This window comes from Astatotilapia calliptera, chromosome 2 (genome assembly GCF_964374335.1).
Source record: "Astatotilapia calliptera chromosome 2, fAstCal68.1, whole genome shotgun sequence".
NCBI classification, from domain to species: Eukaryota; Metazoa; Chordata; class Actinopteri; order Cichliformes; family Cichlidae; genus Astatotilapia; species Astatotilapia calliptera.
Genome location: NC_137423.1, coordinates 19,086,013 through 19,113,334, shown reverse-complemented (window position 1 = coordinate 19,113,334; position 27,322 = coordinate 19,086,013). Strand labels below are relative to the sequence as shown.

General features: G+C 41.6%; 1 long non-coding RNA gene and 1 pseudogene across 2 annotated transcripts in view; one reads left to right on the top strand and one right to left on the bottom strand.

Moving 5' to 3' along the window:
* Positions 1–772: 772 nt before the first annotated feature.
* Positions 773–27,322, bottom strand: part of LOC145430852 (uncharacterized) — a 407,956-nt gene continuing 381,406 nt past the window's right edge. Inside the window, exon 2 of the long non-coding RNA XR_013911170.1 lies at positions 773–1,986. This is a non-coding gene — a long non-coding RNA (uncharacterized LOC145430852). The remainder of the gene's footprint in view (positions 1,987–27,322) is intronic.
* Positions 10,185–18,676, top strand: LOC145430543 (histone H1 pseudogene; annotated as a pseudogene). Its single transcript, XR_013911125.1, has one exon. The product of XR_013911125.1 is annotated as a histone H1 pseudogene (transcript).

The window sequence follows — 27,322 nt, the reverse complement described above, 5'->3', positions numbered from 1 at the left end:
AACCTGGGTGTCTATTGTCTTGTGTAGTTTGGAAGATGATTGGATGATGGGGTGGGTGCAGTTTTCTCTGGGGTGGAGTCGGGTGGGCTGCCCCGGACTCTGTGGGGCTGGGCGGTGCTGCTGCTGCGGGCGCCGGTCCGGATGGGCCTGGGCCCCCTTGCCCTGGTGGGTTCCAGAGTGTGGGGGTGCCTACTGGGGTCAGCGGGGGAGCTGGCCCCAGGGAGGGGCCGCTTGCCCCTCCCTTTCTTCCCTCCCCATCCTCAGCTGCCTCCCTATTCCCACTCTACCACACCCACCCACACACGCAGGGCTTGGGGTGCAGGTATGTCACCAGGGTACAGGGGAGGCACTCCCCCTCTGTCCCCTTCTTGCCGCCTGTGCCTCAATTTTATTCTGCAACCTAGACATCCACATTACTCACACACTCTCACATAACACATACATACAGGGCCTTGGGGGTGGGCACGTTTTACAGCATCCAGAGGATGGTCGGTGTACTCCAACCCACCTCTGGCGCTGGTGCCCTACCCTCAATTTTAAATGCATTTGCTGTTGGTCTTCCTTGGTCTCTTGTGTTCTGGGGGCCTCTGGATGTCTGGAGTTTTGATCTCCTCCATACCTGCTTCATGCCCTGGAGGACGGGGCTGTGGCCCCCCCCACACCCTCTAGCAGATCATTACATGAAGGAACCTTTTAAAACAAACGAGTCCATGCTCACAGGTGTACACACGGGTGATCACACCCACAAACTACACCCTTTTTGGCTCCTACCTCAAAGAACACTGTGTTCTGTTGATCTTATGTGCTCCACAATAATGTTTAATATTTAGTATTTACTGTCATATTCCCATATATCACTGTGATGTTGTTTATTCTATTATTCTTGTTCTCTTCTGCGTGTTTTCTTTTTTCTTTCTCAGCAGGTGATCCAGGTGATTGATATATGCATTTTTTTTTCTTTTTCTGCTGTTCTGTTCTGTTGGTTTTTGTCTTTTGCCCTTCTCCCCCGTCCCTCTTCTCAGCTGTTTCTCTTTCCCTCTTTCTTTCTCCCCTTCTTTCCCCCAGTCAAGTCTGTCCCGTATTCAGTAAGTGAAAATAAAATAAACAATAAAAGGTGAATCAAATGGACCATTATGGCAAGGCTGGGATGGTCAATTTGGTAAAGTAAATCCGTTGGGCATCTTTCTTTGCCTTTAGACAACAATTCTGATGGCAAAAGAGCCAAATGGGACAGGCAAAAATAAATAAATAAATAAAAAATAAATAAATAAATAAATACATTTAGACACTAAGGGTTTTCGGGAAGAGCCGTGCTGCTCTCTGAGAGGAAGCTAGTACCATGGTCTCCTGAGTTTTAAATGCACTTTAGAACAGCACACAGCAACACTACATATGAGCGGGTGTAGGGAGGTTTGAGGTCTTCACTCACCCCAGTTCTGTTAGCCGTCAGGGCTGGGGGGCTGGGAGGAGGTGCTGGCCGTCAGACTGGGGTCTGGGATGCGGGGCCTCCCTGCTACTGCAGATACGGAGGTGGTCCGCTTGCCTCCACCCCAGAGAGAAGGGTTACATCTCCTGGGTCTAGGTGCGGCTTGCCCCTCTGAGGGCGGGGGTACTGGGGAGTGTGACTGTCTGTGCAGTGTCTATTTGTGTCTGTCTACACGCTGGGTGAGTGCCGAGTATTTGGTTGTGCATATGGGGTGGGAATGCACGTCAGTGTCAGCGTGTGCCTGTTCGTCTGTGTCTATATGTCAGGTTGGGTCTTAGACTCAACCTCTCTGGGTACATCTCAGGCCCTCTAAAGTACGGAGGCCTATCTCCCCTCACCACACTCCCTGCCGGTGGCTGATGCCCTCAGACGTTGGTGTGTTGGTGGTCCTTGTCGTCTGGGGCTGGGCGCTCATGTATGTACCGGCTCACTCCTGGTGGCCGATTGGCGGGGCCGGGCGCCTGTGGCCCGGCTGGGCTCCTTCCGGGGGTTGGGATGCCCTCAGACCTCTGGCCTCTGGGCCTGAAGCTCGGTCCTCTCTGGCACAGCTGGCTGCCGGCAGAGCCCGCGGGCACGCCACTGCAACCCCCTCTAGCCTCTACTCCGTAGCTGCGGGGTGACCTCTCCTTTGGGGTTCTACTCAGCTCTTCCCAGGAGGGTGGCATGGTTCTCCCCCCTTTGGTGGTCTTCCTCGGGTCCTTGTACTCTGGGGCCTCTGGATATCCGAGGCCTGGATCTCCTCCATACCTGCTTCATACCCTGGTGGACGGGGCTATGGCTCCCCACACTCCCTAGCAGATCGTTACATGGAGAAACCTTTGGAATACAAGCATGCTGATCCACACAGGTATGCACACAGGTGTACACACGGGTGTACACACGGGTGTTCACAGACGCGGACTACACCTTTCTTGGCTGCTGCCTCAAAGCACATTGTGCACTGTCTATCTTGCGTGCTGCACAATATCGTTTATTATTTAGTATCTACTGTTATCTACTGCTAGCTAGTTTATTGCGATGGTGCTGTTTTTTTTATTATGTTGCTCTTTGTTGTTTGCTTTCTCTTCTGTTTTTTTTTTCTTCATACAGGTGATCCAGGTGTTTTGTTTGGTTTTTTTTGTTTTTGTTTTTTCTTTCTTCCCCCCCTTCTCACCGTCTCTTCTCCCCTTTGGTTTTCTTTCTCTCCCTCTCTTTCTTTCATTCTTTCTCCCTGTCCTATCCCCCAGTCATGTCTGTCCCGTTTGTAGCAACTGAAAATAAAATAAATTCATGATTATAATAAAGGTCAATCAAATGGACCAATATGGCAAGGCCATGATGATCCACTTGGTAAAATAAATCCGCTTGGCATCTTTCTTGGCCTTAAGACAACAATTCTGATGGCTAAAGATCCAAACGGGACACAAAAAAAAAAAAAAAAAAAAAAAGGGGAGGGAGTGTGTCCTCAGGGCATTACCTTTTTACCTGAATGAAGACCCAAGCATCCTCTTCAAAGAATAATTGGTTGATAATTTTAGTTTAGTTTTTTATCTGTATTAAACCAAATTTTGAATAACTAATGTTGTTGCATGTTGTAATGTTGTTGTTGTTGTAATTTGCATGGAACCTGTTTAAATGTTTTGGGAAATCTTCTTGTATACCCAAACTATTTATATTTATTGTTGAATCTGTAGTCTAAAATAGTGGCTCACTGGGGTGCATGTTCCTAATATTGAGTTTACTTAAACTGGACGCCATTTTTCTATGTTTTTGTGTCTAAGCTACAGCTACAGCTGTTCAGAGGGAGCTGGAACAAATTACCCTTGCTATCTTCACCATCGAAAGAGTTGATGCCAGCACTCCTCCAGCCGATGTGGGTATAACCATCTCGGCTGTTCTGCATGACCTGGAAGACCTGGCCTCTACATGTGCACTCTTAATGGGTGGGACATATGCACTGAATCTCAGTTAACCTCAAGACTGAAAGCTTTCTTTGAAGTACTTCAGAAGCTCTTCCTTCATCTGTATGTCAGCAGACTCTTGACCAAGGTACAGATGCTCAAGAATAAACTGAATGAATAAGCCAACCCTTAATTTGGACGATGAATGCTCTGTCAGATGGACAGAAGTTTTTCGGAGGCTGAATGGGAATAAAATGGTAATTTGTTGAAAATGACAGATAAAGGGAAAATTACATTTAAGAGAAATTTAGAAAAGTTTGTAAACTACTACAATTTGAGAGATTTTACTCTTGTGGGGGGGGGGAGGATTTAATTGAGATTCAAAGGATTTAATTGAGAGATGATACTGCACCAGAAATTTTGAAGGGTGGTGTGTATATTAGCGTTCAGGGCATATTGTTATGAGGTGGAAATATGTTCATATTCTGTTTGTGCTACATTGTGTGCATTGTAAAGGTAATTGCAATACATACTAAGAATAAGGGTAAGTTAGGAATACAGGATGAATGTATATTTTGCGGACTTTTAAAGACAAACAATTGTTTCCATGTTAAAAGGTTTACAACTCAAGCTTTTTGTCCAAACACTGGTAAAATAAATGTTGACAGTGGCAAGTGTTAAATGGTTACTGCTGTCCTGTTGCAAAAAAACTGAACGCTGACAAGCTGTTTTATTGTTAGACTATAATGTTGGCATGTTTTATTAAAGTTTTATTTGGGATGGTGATATAATTTTCTTTCATTGCTAATATCAGTGGACTATTTATTATTATTATTATTATTATTATTATTATTATTATTATTATTATTATTATTATTACATTAATGTTTTTAATTGTGGGTGTTGAGGTGGACACTTCACTTTGCATTGTTAAAGGAAAGCACTTCATTGGCGTTGTGTTACTGGACTGACCCTAAGCAATCATTGCAAATAGCAACTTTGCTATCCATTTTAGACACTAAAAGAAAAAAACACTCCACAGACCTTACTAGCATCACATGTGCATAACTCAAGTGTCATCTTATCAACATGTTATGTGGTCTTCAATGTTTTTTTTCTTCTATTTCTGGCAGATACAGACATTTAATTTAAAGTCGTGGTGTTGCATCTGTCTACATACTGTTAGTTACTAACCCTAATGAGCTGTCGTGTTTTGTTTCGGACCGGTTTTACACAAATGCTCACTGAATGTGTTGGCAATAAAAGAAATTTTAAAAAACAAGTTGGATGTACTTAATTCATTTGTGTGGAACCTGTTGACAAAATAGATTTATGTAAAACTAATTAGTAAAGCACAAGGTGGCTGAAAATATAATATTTGAATTAATCTAACTTAAATTTAACATTTTACTGCCACAAATAAGAAATGTGTTGAAGTAACTAATCTAAACTATCTAACCTGTAAATATATCATCTATGTTCATACAACATAACTTGATTTAGGTAGTCTTAAATATCTCTTGTTAATCTTAAGTAGTTTTTTTAAAATTAGATGAACTAAAGATTTTTTGCTTTAAACTAACACAATGCAATTTCGTGGAACCTGTTGACAAAATAATTTTAATTAAAGTCAACGTTTCATTTTTTTGAGTGTTGGAAGTGTTACAAACAGCTGATTGGATCTGCAAAGCATGTTTCTGGAATATTATGTTTGTGTTGCTGCAAGCGCTTTTTATGCAGTTTTTGCAAAGCTATATGTGGAAGGAAACCGTGACCTAGGACAAGCTGATGGCATAAGATGTAAGTACAACTCCTCCGGTTTCATATGCAAAAAAAAAAAAAAATTGCGCTAGCTTACGTGGTTGCAGTGCTACCAGGATTTAAAAATAGTTACGCAAAACAGAGCGTGCCCACTCCGATTGGTTTTAAAGGGTTAAAGGTACAGTGCCGGAGGTTGGCCCACATGGTCACTCCATCGTACTACTGGGAGACTTATATGGGCAGTGAAGTAAGACCTGGAGGGGTGAGGTGGATGTTACTACCACCTACCAAACCATTGTTGCAGACCATGTACCACCTTTTCCCTGATGCCTGTGGCTGGCCTCTTTCAGCAGGATAAAGGGCCCTGCCACAAAGCAAAAATGGTTCAAATTCCCCAGATCTCAGTCCAATCAAGCATCTGTGGGATGTGCTGCACAAACAAGTGTGATCCATGGAGGCCCCACCTCACAGTTTACAGGACTTAAAGGATCTGCTGCTAACAAGTCTAGTGGAGCACATGCTTGGACAGGTCAGGGCTGTTTTGGCAGCAAAAGGATGACCAACACAATATGCAGGTGGCCATAATGTTATGACTAACTGATGTATATGAGGAATGCATAAAACAAAATTGATGGATACTCATTTTGGTTAAGCTCATCTACAGAGCATGTAGTTCTCACTGCTAGTGCACTTGTGATGATGATGCATAAGAGAGACTGACAGCCCTGGATAAAACAGCCAGGGGTCTCACTCCTCACTTTCCTTTTCCTCCCCCTGCCCTTTGAAGCATTTCGCTCTCTCCATCCTTTCTGTGACTACTCTCATTTACTTTAGAAAGAAAATGGAGTCGCTGGCCCGATGCCACACCTGACACCCCAGCCTTAATCTGATTAATGTTTTTAATTTATATAAGTGGAGGCTGCTGCCTTTACGGATCACACACACACACACACACACACACAATTTGCAAGCTTTGTGACGGGTGTCATATAGGCCGAGTCGTGAAAGGGCAGAAAGTGCATGGCTCTGTGTGTGTGTGTGTGTGTGTGTGTGTGTGTGTGTGTGTGTGTGTGTGTGTGTAAACAGAAAGATAGAAACTGAGTGACGTAAACAAGAAGGCACAGATGGAAAACATGAGAGCAAGAAGTACTTACTGAGGGTGAAGTGAGGAGAAAGTAAATTGAGAGAGAGCAGAAAAAGAAGCTGGACAAACTGGGTAAAGAGGAGCTCTGGGGAGGCAGGGTCGAAAAGAAAAAAAGAGGGATGTGGAGAAGATAAAAAAAAAAATAAAGAGAAAGAAGGATTCAGAGGGCTGGTAATTATGAGAGGCCAGTTTTGGACAATCTAAGTGGATTTCCCCAGAAAGATGAATAAATCATGTCTAGAATCTCCGCTCCCTAAATCCAAAATAGATGCCTTAAGCAAATTTCTTAGGTTCAGCTGGTATTTTTTTTTTCATTATGTGTCCTGATTAATATTTTTATAAAGTTTTCAATGTAAAACACACAGACTGCCTCTGTCTTCAGTCCTGATTTCAAATACACACCTTACCATCCCTGTTTTATCCAATCAATAAAGCCACTGATTGCAAAACAAACTCACTCTCATGCTCAATGAAACAAGAAAAGCAGCTGTTCTTTTTTCATCACAGGCAGCTGTGAGAGGAAATAGTTCTAGAGGTAGAAGTGACAGAAAAAACTGAAAAATGAGGACGAAAAAATGGAGCAATGGGACAAAAATATTTTTTTCCCAGTTCTGCTTTTAAAAGGAGCCAGCAAAGACATATTTTCCTGAAACCTTCCACCTTTCCAACCTTTATGTGTTTTTAAAACTGGTCATATGCATGATCTGAAAATTGCACCACTACAATGCACCACTGAGCCATACAGTACTCAGTGTGCAGCTCAAGTCTTTACAACCTTGTGTGGCAACAAGTTTGAACACATATTTAACTAATATCTCCTGTAGATGCATCAGCAGTGAATCACTGTTCAAAAAACGTGTTTATGGCATGATAGGCTGTGTGGTAGGCAGGCCGAAAAGGTGGAACCAAGAGCAGGACTCAAAACTGGGAGGTTAAACTCAAAAAGCAGGTTTATTGCTGGAAAAATCTCCTCATAAATAAAACTTACAAAAACAAAACTCTGAACAGAGAAACTAAACAGGAAAACAAGACAAACATACAGATTACAGAGGGTAGGAAACATTAACGGCGGGTACAGGGCTTATAAAGAGTGGAGTATTCAGGGAATAAGAAACAGGAGGGAGACACAGCTGGGAGAAATTAGAGCTAACAAGAGGGGGGAAGTAAAACTAAATACACTGACATAGGACTGGGACTATCAAAATAAAACAGGAAATGAGAAACAAATCACAAAGATGCAAACTTGACACTGAACTAAACCTAGAATAATAATCAGAACAGCACAAGTAAAGAATTAGAACATAAATGAATAAAATGACCCAGATCCGTGACAGTTTATGGTTTTTAAGAAACAGTGAAAGACAGTTTGCTGGTCTTATTAAAATAAGCTGATTGGCCAAAAATAGTTTGGCCAGAACAGTGACTCATTAAATAAACTGGGTTATGAGACTGAGAATTTAGGAGAGTAAAACATAAAATCGGATGTCAGTAGAAAAAGCATCAGGGTGCAGAGCACGGGGTGCGTTTGTAACCATAAACAGCACAGATCACTGTGGAGAAGAACAGGAGAATAATAATAGCTAATTATTAAATGCAGACTGGTGTATCTGATATCTCTGTATTGGTTATATCATTATCTATCATAATAATGATAGATTGTCTGATGGAGTTGGAACATGAGAGATAATGAGAAAAGCTGAGAAGATCATTGGAGCCTCTCTTCCCTCCATCACGGACACTCATAGCTTTCGGAAGAACTCTGTCTCATTCCACTGTACATGGCTGAAATGACAATAAAAGCCATTTGACTTGACTTGACAATATCATTTACTGGACCTCATATCACAGGTTATACCCAGGGGGCGCTACACCAATCTGTAAGTTTTACCAAAGATATACATAAACAGGGTGTACCTTTAAGACTGATTGTCTGTATGATTAACTCAGTCACCTGTAACATCTCAAAGTCTCTGGCTTTGGTCCTCAACCCGCTGGTAGGCAGCTCTGAAAACCACATCCAGAACAGCTTGGATTTTGTTAAGAAGGTGAGAGATGTCAGTTCCCTCTTTGGCTCTCGGAGGAGGCGGACACATCTTTCACCCTCTCCCTCCCTTATCTTCCCAGCTGCAGCTTCTATGTCTTTGTCTAGTCTCGTCTAACTCTAACCCTTAAAGAGTTTCTCAGTCTTGTTCTCTAAAACCAAAATAATTATCGATTTGATCAACTGGTCCCGTGAAGGAATTGACACCTTCCTGGGCTTGTGAGAGTCCGATTGTCCTGCGGAGATGTTTGCTGACAGATACTGGATGGTCGGTTGCATCTTGTGTCTGGTGACACTCTCGATGGAGGACACTGAATGACATCTACCAATTCGGAACCACGATAACAGAGTTCTGGCTGATTGGACACAATGACCTAAAATTTACAGTCAAGGCATTTTTTAAAAATAAACATTTCACACTATTTACAGAACAATCAGCTGTTCTGCATCAAATCTGATGCCACACAAATTATTTGTACCACTCCAGAAATAATTTCTGTCCACTATGAGATAAAGGAGAACAGCAGCCTGATACTTGCAGGCCTGACAACAGGAGATGTATCACTCCTGTAACTCCTGTAACATTCAGCAGTCGCCTCATTGTTCTGACACACACAACAAAACCATTCACTACACTACACACTAACTACACAAGATTTGCACTAAATGTTGCAAATCTCTCACATCTTTTTTTTGTGCACAACGCAGATTTTCTGTGCGCAGAGACCGTGCCAGCAGTGCGCAATTGCGCACGCGCACAGCTTAGGGGAACATTGATTGCATGTACGGTCTGCAAGGTTTGTCATCTTAGTTGTGGGCAACTGCAACTGACAAATAAAGGCTATCTCAGCTCATCTCATCATCATCATGTCATCATGGAGGCAGATGAAACCATGGTCTCGTACGATTTACACCTCTCTTCACTTGTGTTCCAGTCACCAAAGCAGTGAAGGTAGTTTGTAAGAGATTACAAGATGACCCCAACCTCAGCAACAGGACCACTCTCAGCACTGACCAAATGTGTTTGCTCTTGGATCTGTGTCTTCATTCCATATATTTCACATACAAGAGACAAATACTACAGGCAGAAACATTGTGGCCAATTTGTATTTTTTTTTGTTGTTGTTTATAGTGGACATGAAAAAGAGGGCTCTGTAATCCTACCCTGGAACACCACCACATTGCTCCACATATGTGGATAAACCCAGGTGAAAATGAAATCTCACCTTTCATATCCTCAGAGGGAGGATATGAAAAGTGGCAGGTTAGCCTTCTTAGACTATGAGATTTCCATCACTAATGGGGGACATTTAGAAGTTGATGTGTACCGGAAACCAACACATACAGATCAGTATTTAAGGTTTGACTCTCATCATCCACTGGAGCACAAACTGGGTGTCATCAGGACTTTACAACCAGTGTTGCCACAGTTACTTTGAAAAAGTAATATATTACGGACTACTGATTACTCCTTCCAAAAGTAACTTAGTTACTTTACTGATTACTTAATTTTTCAAGTAACTAAGTTAGATTACTAGTTACTTTATTAGTTACATTCAGAAGCTGCCAATAACACTCCCCACTGCCTCAACATAAAAACATCAACCGATTTTGCCAATACTCACTTTATTGGAAGTGTATTTTAACAGTAATGTCAACAATATATCTCCTGACATTTGAAGTTGAACTTAAAACTTTCTTCCTGACAGAAATACTTGTTTGTATGAAAATAAAGACAGTCTTGTTACTTCACTTAACATAAATACTTTTTATAAAACAAACAAACAAAGAAACAAAGAAACAGAGTCTTTCTTGACTTCCCTTAAGATACTTTTTATACCATCCACATTTAAGCACTATTGTCCGCTGTTAGATTTGTATTGTTGATTGTCATTTATGCTTAGAAATATTTACTTATATATGCTTAGAGTTTTGTAATTAGTTGTAGATTGGTAGAGGTTTTGATCCTTGATAGTCTGCAAACTTTGTGTGTATTAGACAGCACTTTGGGAGCATGAGAGGTCATACCGTGTCTTATTGTTTTATGGTAGGATTAACGTAGCTACGTCTGTTCTAGTCTAGGTGCTCTTTGTTTAGATAAACTGCAGGACTTCCTCACCGTGTTATCTAGGATGAACCATCTAGGGTGAGGGGGAGGCTACCCTCTTCCTGACCAAGGATGTTTGACCCTTTGATCAGCAGTCCCCACACACACACACACACACACACACACACACACACACACACACACACACACACACACACACACAGTATTCTTTGTTCACATGTATACCTATGTAAGATGTTATATGTTAATGACCCTATGCATATTCATGTAACCACAATAAAAGGAGTGCTGTGAGGAAACCTGGCTGAGAGTCTGACAGTGGTCAAGTGGTGGAACGACGCTTGGCTCCAGCCAGGTCTCCCTCATGCATGAGTAACTAGAGAACTTTGGTGCCTTGAGTCTTGCTTTTGCTGCGTAGCAGATTGTCCTTAACGTTCCAGCGAATAGGTTTATGTTACAAACCTATCATTAATTGGTCCTTCGAGAGCCGGATCCCTGGAGTCGACGTTCACCGAGGGGAAAAGAGACACACCGAAAGACTGACGTCAGCCAGGACTTATAGAGGTCCTGCAACAAAGTCCTGAGGCGTGAGAATTCGTCATCGGGCCGGTGGATTAGCCGTCTGTTTTTTTTCTCCTCGATGGATGGCGATTGATGGGATTCGGGACTGATGCTACACGCAATAAGCAACTCCAAGTAAGAAAAAAAAAAAAAAAAGAGTTTATAGCTATAATTACGTCTTCACCGCTCAGTGGGGTGTTGCCCGTGGCCGCTCAGTGGGGCTAAAATTCGCCGTCTAAGTGGGGCGATGTACAAGGCCGCTCAGTGGGGTTTTTTGTACAGAAGCATTAAGTCGCAGAGTTGCGCAGTTCGAACTTTTTTTGGTTCGCCGTCTTAGTGGGGCGAAATACAGACCGCTGTGTGGGGTACTGTAGTGAGTTCTCCACCGCTCAGTGGGGTGTTGAGAAGTTCCGCGGGGTCCAGATTGTGCTGGACAGTAGGCCTATTTTGTGTTGTTGTCATTGTCGTCGTCGTTGTTGTTGTTGTTGTGTGTGCGGAGCAGAACATGTGGTCTGTGACACCGACTGTTGTTGTTATCATGGGTTTCTAAGCAACCAAGAGTGAGTCGGAGGGAGACAGACGTTTGTGCTGGACTTTGCTCCTGGCAGCACAAAGTATTTATGTAAAAAAGAGAGAGAGCGACGGCTCCACAGCTGCGCGGGTTCACGCGAGCGCGGTCACGCGGACCTGAGCCGTGCGGTTAATCGCAGGCTTATAAATGGAAGAGATTCAAATGTTAGAAGTTTTCAGAAAACACACCAGCCTTGGAGAGCTGTGGAGAAGACCAGCCCACATCAGCAGCACTTAAGATATGCTCTGGTGAATGGCTTTCCCCCCACCCCTTGCTGACACAATGTTTATTCTTTAGCTTGCCCTGATCGACAGCAGCCTGTGTGCCAGACCATAGATTTAATTGAGGTGGATAGTTGTTAAAAGTAATCTACATTAAGCTTGTGGTTGCTTAAATTCAGTACGATGACATGTGAGGTGAAGTGATATAGATAAATATTTAAACTAATGAAGTGCATAGAGGCACTTGACCTGTGTGGAAGACTGTCGTCTTATTATGAGCCATTGTTGAGATATAGAGCACATCTGTGAAAACAACTAATATGCTGAACCCTGTATGAAACATCTAAAAGTACATGATGGAGAAGCTGAGTTGAATATGAAAGTGTAAGACTTTGCCACTGTGGGCAGAGCAACTACTGTGTGATGTTGCGTTGCAGTTTTTTTTTTTCTTCTGAGCTGATGAGCAGGCTACACATTATCAGATCGAGAGCTGTCTGAGAACTACTCTAAGAGAGGGAAACAGCGCTATGATAACTGTGATAACTGGAGTGTGCAACGTTTCCATGAGCAGTTTTCCTGCATCTTGACTTGTGTGTAGAGTGTTCATAACATCAGCATCATGTTTTTGATTATTTGTTTGTTGGGTTGAAAAATAGTTAAATAAACTGGTGATCATATTTACGGATCACCATGGCACATATCATCAGCCATGTGATTTATTTTTGCAGATGACGAAGTGAGTGTGAATGTGTCTGACATCACAGTGTTTTTGTGCACTGTGCAAGAGTAATTGCCTTTGATTGTGAGTGACAGCGGTGATTTTGCAGGTCACCAGCTATTGTAAATAAAAAAAAAAAAAAAGAGTGAATAAGAGGGAGAATTTATATTGTAGAAAAAAATAATCATAGGAAAAAGGTTTTGTGTTGATCAACCAAAAAAAAACCAACTATAATTTCATTTTCTGCTTTTAAGAAAGGACTGTTCACAAAAACACAGAGCGAGAGAGAGAGAGAGATATGTGTTGATTAAGCAGTGATGATAATAATGAAATGTCTTAGTTTGTCACTTTCAGGTGAAAAGCAGACCTGAATCAATTTTCCACATGCAGCGGAAGAAAGTTATAGTTTAACATCATTGGAAACATGCAGGCCAAGTTTCTGGCTGACTTATTTACAGTGCCATGTGTTTCTCAACCTCACAAGCGAGCTCACTCCTCCCTGAAGATAAGGAATGCAGCTCCATGATAAAGAGACAGCAGCAAGTCCTGAGCACAAAAAGTCCCAGCAAAGCAGCAGCAATGTGGATAAACAGCAGCAGAAGAAAGCAAACCCATCTTCCTGTCTGATTGGATGAATTCCACGGAGGGGCGAGCAAGATGGCGGTGGCAGCATGTTGAAATGCTCAAAAAGGACTGAGTGACTCGGGCAAGCCACATGCAGCTAGCATGCTGGCTAGCGACATGAAAGAAATGGACCCTTCATGATGCGTTCAACGTGCCAGCGCTGTGGTGGGAAAGGCTCCATCATAAACACGCCCTGCGCCCTGCGCCGAGGTTCAGGCCAAGAAGAAGAAGACGATGACTTCCAAGCCCAAGAAGGTCGGCCTCAGCGTGGGCGAGCTGATTGTGAAAGCCGTGGCCGCTTCCAAGGAGCGCAACGGCCTGTCCGTGGCTGCCCTCAAGAAGGCTCTGGCTGCCGGAGGCTACGATGTGGACAAGAACAAGGCCCGTGTCAAGACCGCCATCAAGAGTCTGGTGGCGAAGGGCACTCTGGTGCAGACCAAGGGCACCGGGGCCTCCGGATCCTTCAAGATGAACAGGGTTACTGAGACCAAAGCTAAGACGCCCGCCGCGGCCAAAGCCAAGAAACCGGCAGCAGCTGCTAAGAAGTCGCCCAGGAAGGCAGCAGCAGCAGCACTTCAGCCACTAGCACGAAGTCAACCGCATCAGAGGACAATAGTGAGAGTGGCTGTGACTTCACTGTGCATGTGAAGAAAACGTTTGAGGAGAACTGAACAGTTGGAGTTTGACATTTGCCACCTGTGGAGTAAAATGGCAAGAAGAGACAGTGGGACACAGGACAAAGCTGAAGGAGAACTGCCGGCTGTTGGACTGTTGAAGTGGGAGAGGACAACAGAGTGAGAAGACTAGGTGAGAACACATAGGAATTATTTAATGTGGGAAATCAAAATTTGGGTTAGCAAACCTGGGGAAAAGAAAACTGACTGCTTAAGTTGGAAAATTGAGACGGAGTCTGAAACATTGCGAAAATAGAAACATATACAAAATCACACACACACAAGCAGAACATGCATTAACCCTACTAACAATTCCAAACACAAAATGACTCATGAAGACTCATAGCACATTAGTTAAGAAATGATTAAATAATAGCAGAGAAGTATGTAGGAAAGGCAGCTTTAAGAACATGCTCTGCTGGAGATGCAGCTCCACAGACATGCATTAGACCTGCCTAATAACACAAACCCATGCAATGAAAATTAGCTTGTTATCTTTCATCAGTGTTACAATAGTGTCAATTTAGCAGACACTTGTTATCAAATGCTGAATTTATCCTAAAGAAAAAAAATTGACTCTACAAGTTGCAGGACAACAATTTAACTTTTGTGGAAAAAAAAAAAAAGATCCTGGTTTGACCAACCAGTGATCAGACAATAAATTTAGTTGTTAATATAGTAAATTGGGAGAAGCTTCCTGCTTGATTGAGGCAGCATAAGTAATTTACTGTATGAGGGAAATTGTCTTTTGTGATACTATTTTGAACATGCTTTTCTGTCGTCCTGTCAACTTAGTGGGTTAATAGCTGATATGCAAATTAGTTGATTGGTTTTAGATTAATGAAAGGTGATTGAATTCTAGCACGAGTGAATGAGATGTGTTGGAGTTGTTGTGTGTTGAGTAGAGACTCTAAAACACTGAGTTTCCTGCTTTGATGTGCGAGTGAATCCTGTATTTAGATCCACAACTCTGAATACGTCAGAACAGACTGTTTTGTGAAGTGCATGACAGCATGTCACATGTTTTATGATGAAGGGAAAAAGGAAAAATTGAATAAAATAGATCTGTGGCTTAAATGAGTGAAGAGCACAGACCGGGTGATTAAACTCATAGCTAATATGACATTAGGGTTATGTTGTGTGTTGTGCAGCTGATGGTTGATTTGGAGTGAATCTAGCTGATGATTTTTCTTTTGTTGTGAAGTTGAGCCTGCCGATTAGTATGATGGTATGATAAACCATGCTAATGGTATGATTTACCCTCCTGAGATGAGGAGCTTGTGTCATGACTTAACAAGGCCTTTTTATTTTGATACTTTCACAGTGCACTGAGAGTTTGGTTTGATAATCTCTGTTATTTTTTATTTTTCATTTTTGAACAAGCACTGATTTTTGGTTGTGAATTTCTTTTCTTTGAGCAGATCTGCAAGTCGGGAATTAAAAGCGTTACACGTCGTCAAGAAAATTGTTGAAAGTGAGTTTCTCCACATTTAAAATGGGTTCAGGAGAAAGCCACTTATTTGGGACAATTAGGAAATGAGAGTCCCCCCCAAAAAGGATTCAACGAGGAAATCCAGTCTAAATTATTTTTCTTTTTGAAATAACGTCGTTTTGCTGAGCGTGGAAACGAATGCGATGATAATTTCCACAATTAGCAAAAGAAGGAACCACTGAGTGAATGAGTAAGAATTTTAAAATATCTGACTGACTGACTGAACATGATTGTGTGAAGCTAACCCCCACCTGACAAAGGTGCAGATGAACCCATGTGTTTCCTTTTACAGGAGCAGAAAGATGACAGCAACACTCGAGGTTGCATGATGATTTAACCTTTTAAATGCCATTTTCTGTGTCTGTGCATTTATCAGGTGTGTTATTCATAGGCTTGAGTTGCTCACAGAGATATCTGTGACAAAGTATGCATACGCCTGCGCAAGCGCTAATATTTGCATTTTCTTTTCTTACAGCATGCCAGTTCTTCATGTGAATTGATGATGCGATTTATACCAGGACAACTGGTTGATGTTTTTTCCTACTACAGGATTTCTGGGTTTATGTGTGAGGAAAACTGTGTTTACAGGTTATGAGTGGTGATGCTGTTGCATTGTGTTGATGGGAAAATGTGAAGGTTACTTTGATAATGTGAATAACCTGTGTGAAATTTCCTGTGTTGAGAACTGGTGTTACTTCTTTCCACAGCTAGGGTTGACTTTATGGTGTTTTTATGGCACCTCTGGAACCTGTTGACCTGTGTCTGACCTCTGTCTGACTACAGTCAATGTGTATTGCTAATGTTAATTTCTTTGAGAATGCTGTGGAAGATTCAGCTGAAACGGACAAGTGACATGAGTAAAACAAATAAGAGATACAGTGTTTCTGGGATAGTTTGATATGGGCTCATTAGCTGGCCACTTTTGAGCCCATAGTAATATATAAGTGGAGTGACTTTGCTTAAGAGCAGTCACCGATTACATTAATGTTGCCTGAGTACATGGGATGATCCATGTCTGAGGCGACTTATGAAAATAATTGTAGTTTACTGATTTGAGAAAACCTGCACATGACACTTGTCTTGCTGATGTTGAATGCTTCTTGTCCTTATGATACAATTGTTTACAGGTATGAAGTTTGATTTTACTTCCAGATTTTGTTTTCCAGGCCATGATGGTGTGTATGCAGGCTCCTGGGAGAGCCAGGTGTTAAGCAAACTTAATATGCAAAGCACACTAACATTTTCATTGCAGGATTATAGGTCCAGGGTGGTGCTGCTCCAGGGGAGGAGATGCCCTGATGTTGCCTGGGATATGATCTAGCTAATCTTTTTCTTTAAGACTGGAATCCAGGTTTGGTGAGTTGACGCATGGGTGTGTCCATGCGTCAAGAGGAGGGGTCCAAGGATTAACATTAAACAATGTTTTTTATTATTGTTGCAGTGATTTGTGTGATTAGCCGTTTATTTACAAATATTAAACCTATGCAAGTGGTGCATCCATGTTCAGATGAGGCTTTGATGGCCTATAAGTGAAGTTCACTGAACTAAAGAATGTGGTTTGATGATTGTTGACATGCTCTCCAAATAGAAGTTTTTCTTCTTAGCAAGGAAATACAGGTGCAGCAGTAATCTCCTGAGAAATCTTCAGAGGCCCAGTGAGAAGCGTGAACCATTCCAGGCATAGCTGACAGCCAGGCAGTGGTTGAGGTCAAAGGTCAAGCTGGTTGGGGCCCATCATGAAATCAGACCTTGGAGCCACAGCAAGGACCATGAAACTGCCTGCAAAATAGAGGAGAGGATCGTCCACAAGATGGGAGAGAGGCTTCAGGAGGATCAGAGATCATCTTCAGCACAGCAGACATCACACAGAGAGCTGTGCTACTAAGCTTCCAGGAAATCAAGAGGAGACTTCCCACAGCAAGATTTTAAATAAAATGAAAGATTCAATATTGACGCTGAGGAAGACGACTAAGGTGTACGACGTGCTCTGCCTTAAACCTTCAGCAGCGTTGGAACATGAAAACTCGTGGGATGAGGGGAGCGTGCCAAGCTCCATCGACAGCGCAGAAGGAGTTCGAGGATGACATCATGATTCTGTGAAAGCACAGGAACCAGAAGCTATGGTGGTGATAACAGCAGTTTCCTATGAACATCACCTAACGCTGTGCCACTGTACTGTGCATACGATGACACTCTGAAGGCTGCTGGGATCATAACAGCAGTAAGATGACGGAACCCAGCACCCTTTCCACAGAGAGCTTTTCCTGCAGAGCGTGGACAATTAAGGAGTCATAAATATCCCCCTCACAAGACGAAGGTCTGAAGTCAGGTGATGGGGGCTGGTAAGAGGCCATAAAACTAGAGTGCTGAGAGGTCTGCAGCTTGGAAATAGCTGAGACCCATGTTGACGAACCACAAAACCAACTAGTATGTTTGAATGTCTATTCTACATACATTTGGACTCTGGTCCTATGGACAGTGACGGAAACAACTGGAAGAGACATTCATGACGCCCTGCAGAGCTTAAACCACTCTGCAGAGAGACATGTGATGTGCACACCCGGAGGAAGCACCACCAAGTTGAGATGTTTTTGAAAATGTTACTTTTTTAGTTTCACTATTAAATTAACAATTTCTTTGGTTGCTCGTAAGATGCAGTTTGCCATGAGATGAGCTCAATGAATGGGGTAACTGCTAATACATTTATTAAACTGTGTACCTTTCAGTAATTTAGGGTGATTTGACATATGCTGAGTATAAAAAGGTTTGCATTGAAACTGTCAGACATGAGGTATTCATACCTGGGAACTTTTCAGGCATAAAGGTCAAAAAGGGGGGAAATGTTAGATTTGTATTGTTGATTGTCATTTATGCTTAGAAATATTTACTTATATATGCTTAGAGTTTTGTAATTAGTTGTAGATTGGTAGAGGTTTTGATCCTTGATAGTCTGCAAACTTTGTGTGTATTAGACAGCACTTTGGGAGCATGAGAGGTCATACCGTGTCTTATTGTTTTATGGTAGGATTAACGTAGCTACGTCTGTTCTAGTCTAGGTGCTCTTTGTTTAGATAAACTGCAGGACTTCCTCACCGTGTTATCTAGGATGAACCATCTAGGGTGAGGGGGAGGCTACCCTCTTCCTGACCAAGGATGTTTGACCCTTTGATCAGCAGTCCCCACACACACACACACACACACACACACACACACACACACACACACACACACACACACACACACACACACACACACAGTATTCTTTGTTCACATGTATACCTATGTAAGATGTTATATGTTAATGACCCTATGCATATTCATGTAACCACAATAAAAGGAGTGCTGTGAGGAAACCTGGCTGAGAGTCTGACAGTGGTCAAGTGGTGGAACGACGCTTGGCTCCAGCCAGGTCTCCCTCATGCATGAGTAACCAGAGAACTTTGGTGCCTTGAGTCTTGCTTTTGCTGCGTAGCAGATTGTCCTTAACGTTCCAGCGAATAGGTTTATGTTACAAACCTATCATCCGCTTTTGTAACTTTGGACTAATCTTATGAAAAAAAAATTACTTGTAAATAGTTATTTAAATTGGATTCCCCATTCTCTTTTTTTCAGTATATGTTGTCATCGCATGTTATGGGGGAAACAGTAGAGTGGAGCGAGTAAACCAGTGGTTGTACCTCATTAACAGAAGCTTCTCAAACCTTTTGTCAGAAAGTCGATTTCTTTTAGGCGTGAGCACCAAACCTCCCAGACTAAAAAGTCGCTCCACAGGAGCACTTGATGGGGTTGGAGTGTTATACTTTAAAAAAATTGTCTTTATGCTTGAAAACTTGTGCAGAATCTGAAGGTCGTAGCCTGACATCAGGTAGTCCATGACTTCTTTTTCTGCAGAATAGGTCTCCTCCTCTGGCTCTGCCTCAAAAGTGAAAAAGTCCATCTCACCTTGGCTACTAGATGTAGTAGCACTGGGCACACTGGCAGGGTTTTTTGCCAGAGGAGCAGTGGTGCAACACTCTGCTATCAGAAGCTGTTTTACTCGCTCCCTCCTTCCTGCATCTCTCAGCCATCGGAGTTTGAATTTTGGACAACTGGCAGCTGCAAGAAGGGCATCTTTGTCGTCCAGCACACCGGCGAAACGAGTCTGAATAGCCTAAAAAACATAATCGATATTTTTATGCCTACAATTTATTATGATATTGAATTATTTGCAAACCATGCCTAATATGAGATCAGTATTATGGATTTGTTTTAGGTTACTTGTAAACATTTTAATTGTTTTAATCTTATTTTTCAATGATAATTAATATTCTGTTCCATGTTTGTGAATTGTATGAAGCAAAAAATCTGACTAATTTCAAGATGGAGCGTACCTGTACAATGGCATCTGGAAGGCATGCAGTCATCCTGGAGAGGTCATCTTTCACAGCCTGGGTCTTCTGCATCAGAACTTCAGGTGTTGGTAGTAAAGTTCCATATGGACAGTCGCCTTGTAAAATGTCCAGTGCTGCAGTCAGAGGTTTCATGGCCATGCAGTACTCATGCAGGAACTGGTATTCTTGATCTTTGAAGCACTTCAGTCCTAACTTTGTGCACAGAGTATTCAGCTCACCCATGGGGATTTCTGCAATTCTCTTTACAGCATCAACAAAGGAATTCCACCTTGTGGATGTTGGTATTAGGAGCTTTCTTTTGCTGATTTCTTCCACTGTTTCTGATGCAAGTGTAGATCTACTCGATTTGGTCCAAAGAGCTGTGCATTTTGCTGTGCTGCTCCTATACACAGCCCTGCTCTCTGCATTGGTTGTTAAATGTTTCTCCACATCACGTGTGCAAATTATGTTGATGGTGTGCGAAGTGACATCATCGTCTTTGGGGCTGGACTCTTCCTCCTCTGTCTCATCATCGGACTCTGTGACAGGATGATAAACTTGAAACGCCTTAACAAAGTTGGATCCATTATCAGTAACTGTTGCAACTACTTTGTTGAGTAATCCATAAGAGGAGTGGATGTTTTTTCGATTTCTGTACCAATGACATCATACGTGTGTCTACCACGAATTCGCCTACATGCTAATGCAACGTTGTGACGCTCTAATGTGGTTCTACTGATCCAGTGGAGCGTTACTCCCATATAGCTTCTGTTGTTAGCAGTCCAAATATCTGCGGTAGTTGAAACAAAGTCAATCTCATTCAGTGTGGCCTTCAAATTTCTCTCCATTTCTGTAAACTCCTCCTCCAAGTAAGAAGTAAAAGTCGTTCGGTGAGGCAGCTCGGCATTAACAGAAGTAGGGATCTTTTTTATTATGGCACGAAACGAGGGCGAGTCAACAGTGTTTATAGGTAGCATTTCTTCTACAATATACTGCGCGACCAACTTCTTCAATTCTTCATCACTTACTGGTTTTGCACCAAAGTCCAACTTTTGTTGTTTGGGGGGTGTAGGACCTTCTGCGGAAGTCACGGCTCTCTGCTTCGGACCACTTGGTGGGACTCTCTCTGTGAGTTTGACTGTGCTGTGCTGCGACTCCAAATGTTTCTTTAAGTTTGACGTAGTGTTTTTGAAGGTAGATAACACTTTTTCGCCAACACAGAGTGTACAACGAACCTTAATATTTAAATCTTTAGTTGACAGAAACTCAAAATAGTGACCATATTTCCAGCTAAAGAACGAACATCTCTCTCCCTCCATTGTTGTTTACACTTTTTTACGTCGCTGGCTGCTTGTGAGCGGGAAACGTGACCTCTCGCTTATGTGACGTTTCACGACACGTATGCGTTTGTCATCCGCTGAGACGAAAAGAAGAAACCAAATCTTTTTGCTTAAAAAATAGTAACGCACAGTGGTTTGGACAAGTAACTTTAATCTGACTACTGTTATGGAAATAGTAACGCGTTAGATTAGTCGTTACTGAAAAAGTGGTCATATTCGGAGTAACGCGTTACTAAGCAACGCGTTACCGGCATCACTGTTTACAACACAGAGCAAACACCATCCCCACTGACACAGCGGCCAGGGAGGTAGAAGAACATCACATCAAGAAGGCCCTGAGTAAATGTGGTTATCCCAGCAGGACATTTTTAAGGCGCCTGAAGAACCCTCCAGCCGATCCTGGAGAGAAGAAGGACAACTGCTGCCTAAGCAGAAAACTTTAGTGTGATCCCTTATGTGTCAGGAGTATCACAACAGCTGAGATGCATTTTCTCTAAACACTGTGACGCTGTGGCTTTCACACCCCAAAACACTCTATGTCAAGAATTGGTGCATCCCAAAGATCAGGTGTAACCAGCATAATATAGTGTGCACTCCTAAGAGCTAGGTCAATTGCTGTGATTGATACATTGGAAAAATCAAACCGAAAACTGGCAAACTTGTCAGGCCAGGACTTCAGTCTGCTTACACCTACAGGCCAGTGGCCACTGTTCCAGTTATAAGGAGTCCACATCCTGGACAGGGAGGAACGCTGGTTTGAGCAAAGAATCAAAGGGACATTTTTGTGAAACGGGAAAGACCATCTCTGAGCCGGGAAGGAGGAATAATTCTATCTACAATGCTGTGATTGCACCAGTTCTCTGTGAATGGTAAATAATAAATGCATTTATTAATATAAATTAATGATCATGACACTGTCCTCACACCCCATTGTAAGTACATTTACATAATGACTGGCACCACTGACTGTTTATAAGGTTGGGGAGCCACTTGTTCTTGTGATGTGATTGAGTCACAGCAGCTGCTGTGACCCTGTTTTAGTTTAGGTACATGTAGCTTTTGCCAAGTACTTAAAAAAAAAGTAACAGTTGGAGCATGAAGTTGTCCAAAAAAGTTGTCATTGCATGCTGACACATTTAAGTTCCTTTCACTGGAACTAAGGGACTGAGCCCATCTCCTGAAGAACAACCCACACCACAATCTACCCTCCACCAATGTTTACACTTGGCACAATGTAGTCAGACAAGTCCCGTCCTCATGGCAAAAACCCAGACTCACCCAGTGCCAGACAGAGAGAGGCATAATTTGTCACTCCAGAGAACACATCTCCACTGCAGAGTCCAGTGATGGCGTGGCTTGCATCTGACACTTTGCATTGCACTTGGTGATGTAAGGCTTGGATCCAGGTGCTTGGCCATGCAGACCCATTCCATGGAGCTCTGTAGCCACTGTTCTTGAGCTAATCTGAAGCCCACATGAAGTTTGAAGTTGTGCAGCAAATGACTCTGTAGAAAGTTGGTGACCTCTGTGCACCTCAGCATCCTTTCACTTCACTTTTTATGTCATTCCGCTTCATTGTTGAGTTGCTGTTGTTCCCAATCCCTTCCACTTTGTTATAATACCCCTAGCAGTGTGCTGTGAAGTATTTAGAGGTGACTGCACTTGTTGCACAGGTGACATCCTATCACGGTACCATGCTGGACTTCACTGCGCTCCTGAGAGCGACCCATTCTTTCACAAATGTTTGTAGAAGCAGTCTGCTTGATTTTATACACCTGTGGTTATGATGTGGAAATGATTGGAACACCTGAATTTAATTATTTGGATGGTTAAGTGAAAATATTTGAGCAAATTTTAACAATATAGTATAAATCTCTATATTGGAAACCCGGATATATGAATTCACAGTAGTTCCCTAAAGATAATTTCAACAGCTCACAGTCAGACAATGTGATGGAAAATATTGTCACCTTATATGAACATTATAGTAAATGTTGGTGTTTTTTATATGTAAGCTATTGTCTGTCTTATATAATGTTTATATGTACTATAGTTCTTCACCATTTAGTCATCAACATGACCACTTTCACATCTGTCTCATAATAAACAACACATGTGTAAGATAAGGAACAATGAAGGGAAATAAAAAAAAAATAGTCATATTGTCTCCAATATCAAATGTTTATTTTTTTCCCTCTTTTTTCCATTTCCACATGGCAAATGTATTTAAACCTTTTTTTTTTTTTTGTGGTGATTTGTCTGAAACATGAATCCTTCCTTACTTAACCTTCGGCTAACCACTGAAATACCAAAGTGCATGCATAATTTGGCAGACTAAATTTAACAATCAGTGAGATGTAAGTTGTATATTGTGGCATTCTACACAGTTGGTGCATGACTCGCACTCCCAGGACTGATATGTGGACTCCCTGGTGAGACTGAAACACTGATGTCTTTAGGTGCTGTGCTTTTTGATTTATTTTATAATGTGGAAAAAATGTAATACTGTTGTTCTGATGTTTATCACCCTTAAAGGATAAGGTGCTCATTATCTTCACTGCTGTGGGTTAAATGTCACCATCATGACAAACTGTCAGTGAGTTGTGAAGGTTATGCCAACAGTGCCATCAATCTCTCAAGTCACAAAGTCAAGAGAGGACTGCAGCTACAAACTGAAACAGTGATATTAACAGTATGAGTATCATGATGTTATTGTTTTTATACTAACTTTGTTATCAAGTATATACATCATGGAAACTGTGAATTTGTGTTGAAAATTGACCCTTTTTTTGATGTTTTTCTATTATTTTGCATATGAGAATCTGGATGATGATGCAAGATATGAGATGTAATTTAACTAAAATCCTGGTAAGTCCAAATTTGCTCTCTGTGATAATTAATGTTGGTTTATCAAAGCTCCTGTCACATTTACTCACAAGGTGTCCATTGCCAGTGGTGCAACTGAGTATGGCAATAATTAAAGGTGTCTGTCATTTTCAACTCTTCATTTTTCAGCCTGCAGTACTGTTGTGAATAATTTTAGGTGAAAATAAAGTGTTTTCCTAAACCTGAGCAAATAGTTGTTTTTGCCTAAACCTAACACAAACCCTAAAATCTGCTACCCCTTGAAACCCTCACAGCACTAAATCATCATAGGTGGAAATCACAAGCATGTATTTTGGTTTGGGCCATTTTATTTTTTCAGGGGGGCATTAAGAGATGAAGGTTTATGTTTTTTTTCCATCCCACTACCTGCAAAAGGAGGTTTTTTGCAATCAAAAGAACACAAACTTTGTTGTCTTGGTTTTTCATTCCCTCTCCTTTCTTATATGGCATAAAATGTGCTGTGCTATTAAGCCTCCATGTTTTGCTTCTGGTGAAATCAGAAAACATCCAACCTCTTGTGCCTGTTACAGACACTCCTGTCTTCTGGGATGCATGTTGTAGTTTAATCAAAAATACAAATGAAAAAGTCATAAAAGGCTGTTGAACACCAGCTAACAACGCTCCTTCTACCAAAAACATATCTGACAAAAAAAGTGCAATACTTATGTTTTATGTAGGACTGCGTTCGTTGTTCTCTGTCCTCATTCTCTTAGTCCTGATATGTCTGCTTGTATTTGCTCCTCACATACATCTTGACCTTCTCTGTTCTGGTATCGTCTTGTTTCTAACCCCTTGTATTAATCTATTTAACAAGACAACACACCTCCTATGTGAAACATCTATCCTTAAACCTCTGACACTTTTTGCTAGAAAACTCAATGATAACAAAAATCTCATATTGGTGTCTTTCACCTCTGCTTCTGCAAAGCGCTCTGTGTGGTACATAACAGACTGCTCTCCCTCTAACTTGACTATCTGCACTTCTAATCATGTAAAAAACACCTCCTGACAGATTTAACAATCCATGTGTCACAAAGGCCATACAGGCTACAAAATCTGGCCTTGAGCAGGATGCTGCAAGAGTTTGACTTCCAAACCTCTCACATGAAGATTTTAAGATGTAGTTAAATTTTTCTGTGAATTACTGTTTTCTAAACTGAACTCTGTTACACAAAAACACAGGGAATGATCAATATGTCAGGTACAACCAAAGTTCAAAATGTGGGGGAAAGCCAGTCCAGTTCAGTTAGAAAGCAGGTATATGTTACCTCATACTACTAGAGCTTTCACAAACCATCTCTTTTGTATCTGATGAATGGTGCATGCTAGGTTACATCCAAATCTATCAAAATATGGATGTCATGGTAACCAATCCACAATAATGAACAGAAAATTGAACAAACTTGGCAAAAACTAAGGGAGAGGATACAGAGGAAAGTCCAGTTCCAGTGTGTTTGATTACACACACACTTTACCTTAGCTGTCACTGAGTTTTTGCCACATTCCAACAAAAAACGTAATGTGGAAGTGGGTTATAAAGTCCTCATCACTAACCACAATCTGTGAACAGACAGCAACTGTACCTATCTGATATGGAGAAAACTTTCCACTCAGGAGAATCTGGACATGCAGTTTATAATTGGAGATACATTTCAGGAGCAAGACCACGCCTCCAAACACGCCCCTTCTAGTTCTTATCCATCTATATATCTCAGTAGTTCTACAAGCTGTTCGTTCTTGTTTTTAGCCTAGGGATAAGCTGGGTATAAGAAATGTGACCCCAAGTTATCTAATTTACAGAAAAATTTACAACTATTTACAAAGGTTTCATCTAGCACTCATATCCACAGACACTCACTAACAAACTGTTTGACTAAGATTTCTTCCACAGAAACACTGAGAGCAACCATCAGACCCACAGGCTGTTTGTTGGGTGGTGGGGGCCTGGCGGGAGGTGAGGTGCCTGTCATCTGGTTGTTAAGGGCTTGCTTTCCAACCATTTATCCAATGGGAACAGGAATGAATTCAACCCAGCCACTCAGCAGGCACTTGTCTCCATCAAGACACACCTATGCACACACCTGGAAGGGAGGCAAGAGAAAAACCTGCAACCACATCCTCTAGTGGGAGGAGTCGCATATTATCACACACACACACACATATGACACATGTGATCTTGGGTCATAACACTGAGACAGATGGAGGGTTCCTTTTTCGTGCCATGGTTGAAAGCAGAGCTGATGTTGCAAGTCCCAATCCAAGGAAGTCTACCTGCAGATGTAAGTGTCCGATGCTCAACTGGAAAATCTACTAGAAACAGCTGCTGCCTTTGCTTCCAAAACAAAGACAAGAAGGTAGCAAGTTTCTACAGTCAGAGCTCGGTTCACACTTCAAAAGCATAAACCTTGCAAAAATAGTTATCTTTTTTCTTTAAATAACATACATATAAAACATACACAGTATGCACACCTGTAATAACATGCATTTATGGTTGTTATGACTTTTGTTTACCCTCATCCTACCAACATACTTAACATACCCCCACTTGGGTCCCAGGGGACCCCAAGAACAATTTACTGTAAGAAGCAATCAGGATAATAATAATTGCTAAACTTATTTCTTCTCAGAGCATTTTTATTTACAGAATCAAACTTTATAATTATTGTAGGATTGCAGGCAGATTGAGAAAATTAACACATTAGCTAATCGTTGTATTCTGGAAAAGCTGTTGGTCCATTCTGAAGTATAGGCTGTTGGATAACCCATTAAATCCAGTATAAGTTCAGGACACATTATGCAGCCCATAAACCCCCTCCTGGCTTTCATGAACCTTCTTATACACAGAATCAGCAGCTTTACCAACTTTTACTGATTTTGGACCTAAGTAAGGCTTTCGGATGGTTTTCCCTCTTAGAGGTTATTCATCTACTATCATCTTTGCTTTTGTTGAATTTGCACCAATGTGTTTTAGTTAATAATTCCCATAAAAGCTTAATATCTATGTGTTTAGTATAAAAAAAAAAAGACACTATTTTATTTCTTCGTTTTCTTCTTATTGTAGACTTGTCTGTTATAAACTAGGCTGAGCTGGCTACTTTATGGAGTTCAGTAAAGGCATTCAGAACTCTTACATAATGCTGCATATTTTTAGAGATAAAGTAAGAATTTCATTGGGCTTATGTAACGTTACAGTTGAAAGTGAAACTGAGTAGAGACACCGATTTCCAAACAACACTAGTGATAACCAGAATAATGCAAACTGGAAAGGAGAGGTAGCGATGGCTGGAGTTAAAGTATGTTCAGAACAGGCAAGTTGATTTTTCTCCTTGTCGTTACTTCTCTTCTGTGTCCCCGTTTTCATCCTGCAGCTTCCTTCTTCTAGCTTTCTCTTCTCCCACCAGGTCCTCTACATACACTCAAAAATACTTTTTTCAGTTGTTTGGAGTTTGAATTGAGCAACAGAGAGCCAGCAACATCTATGTGAA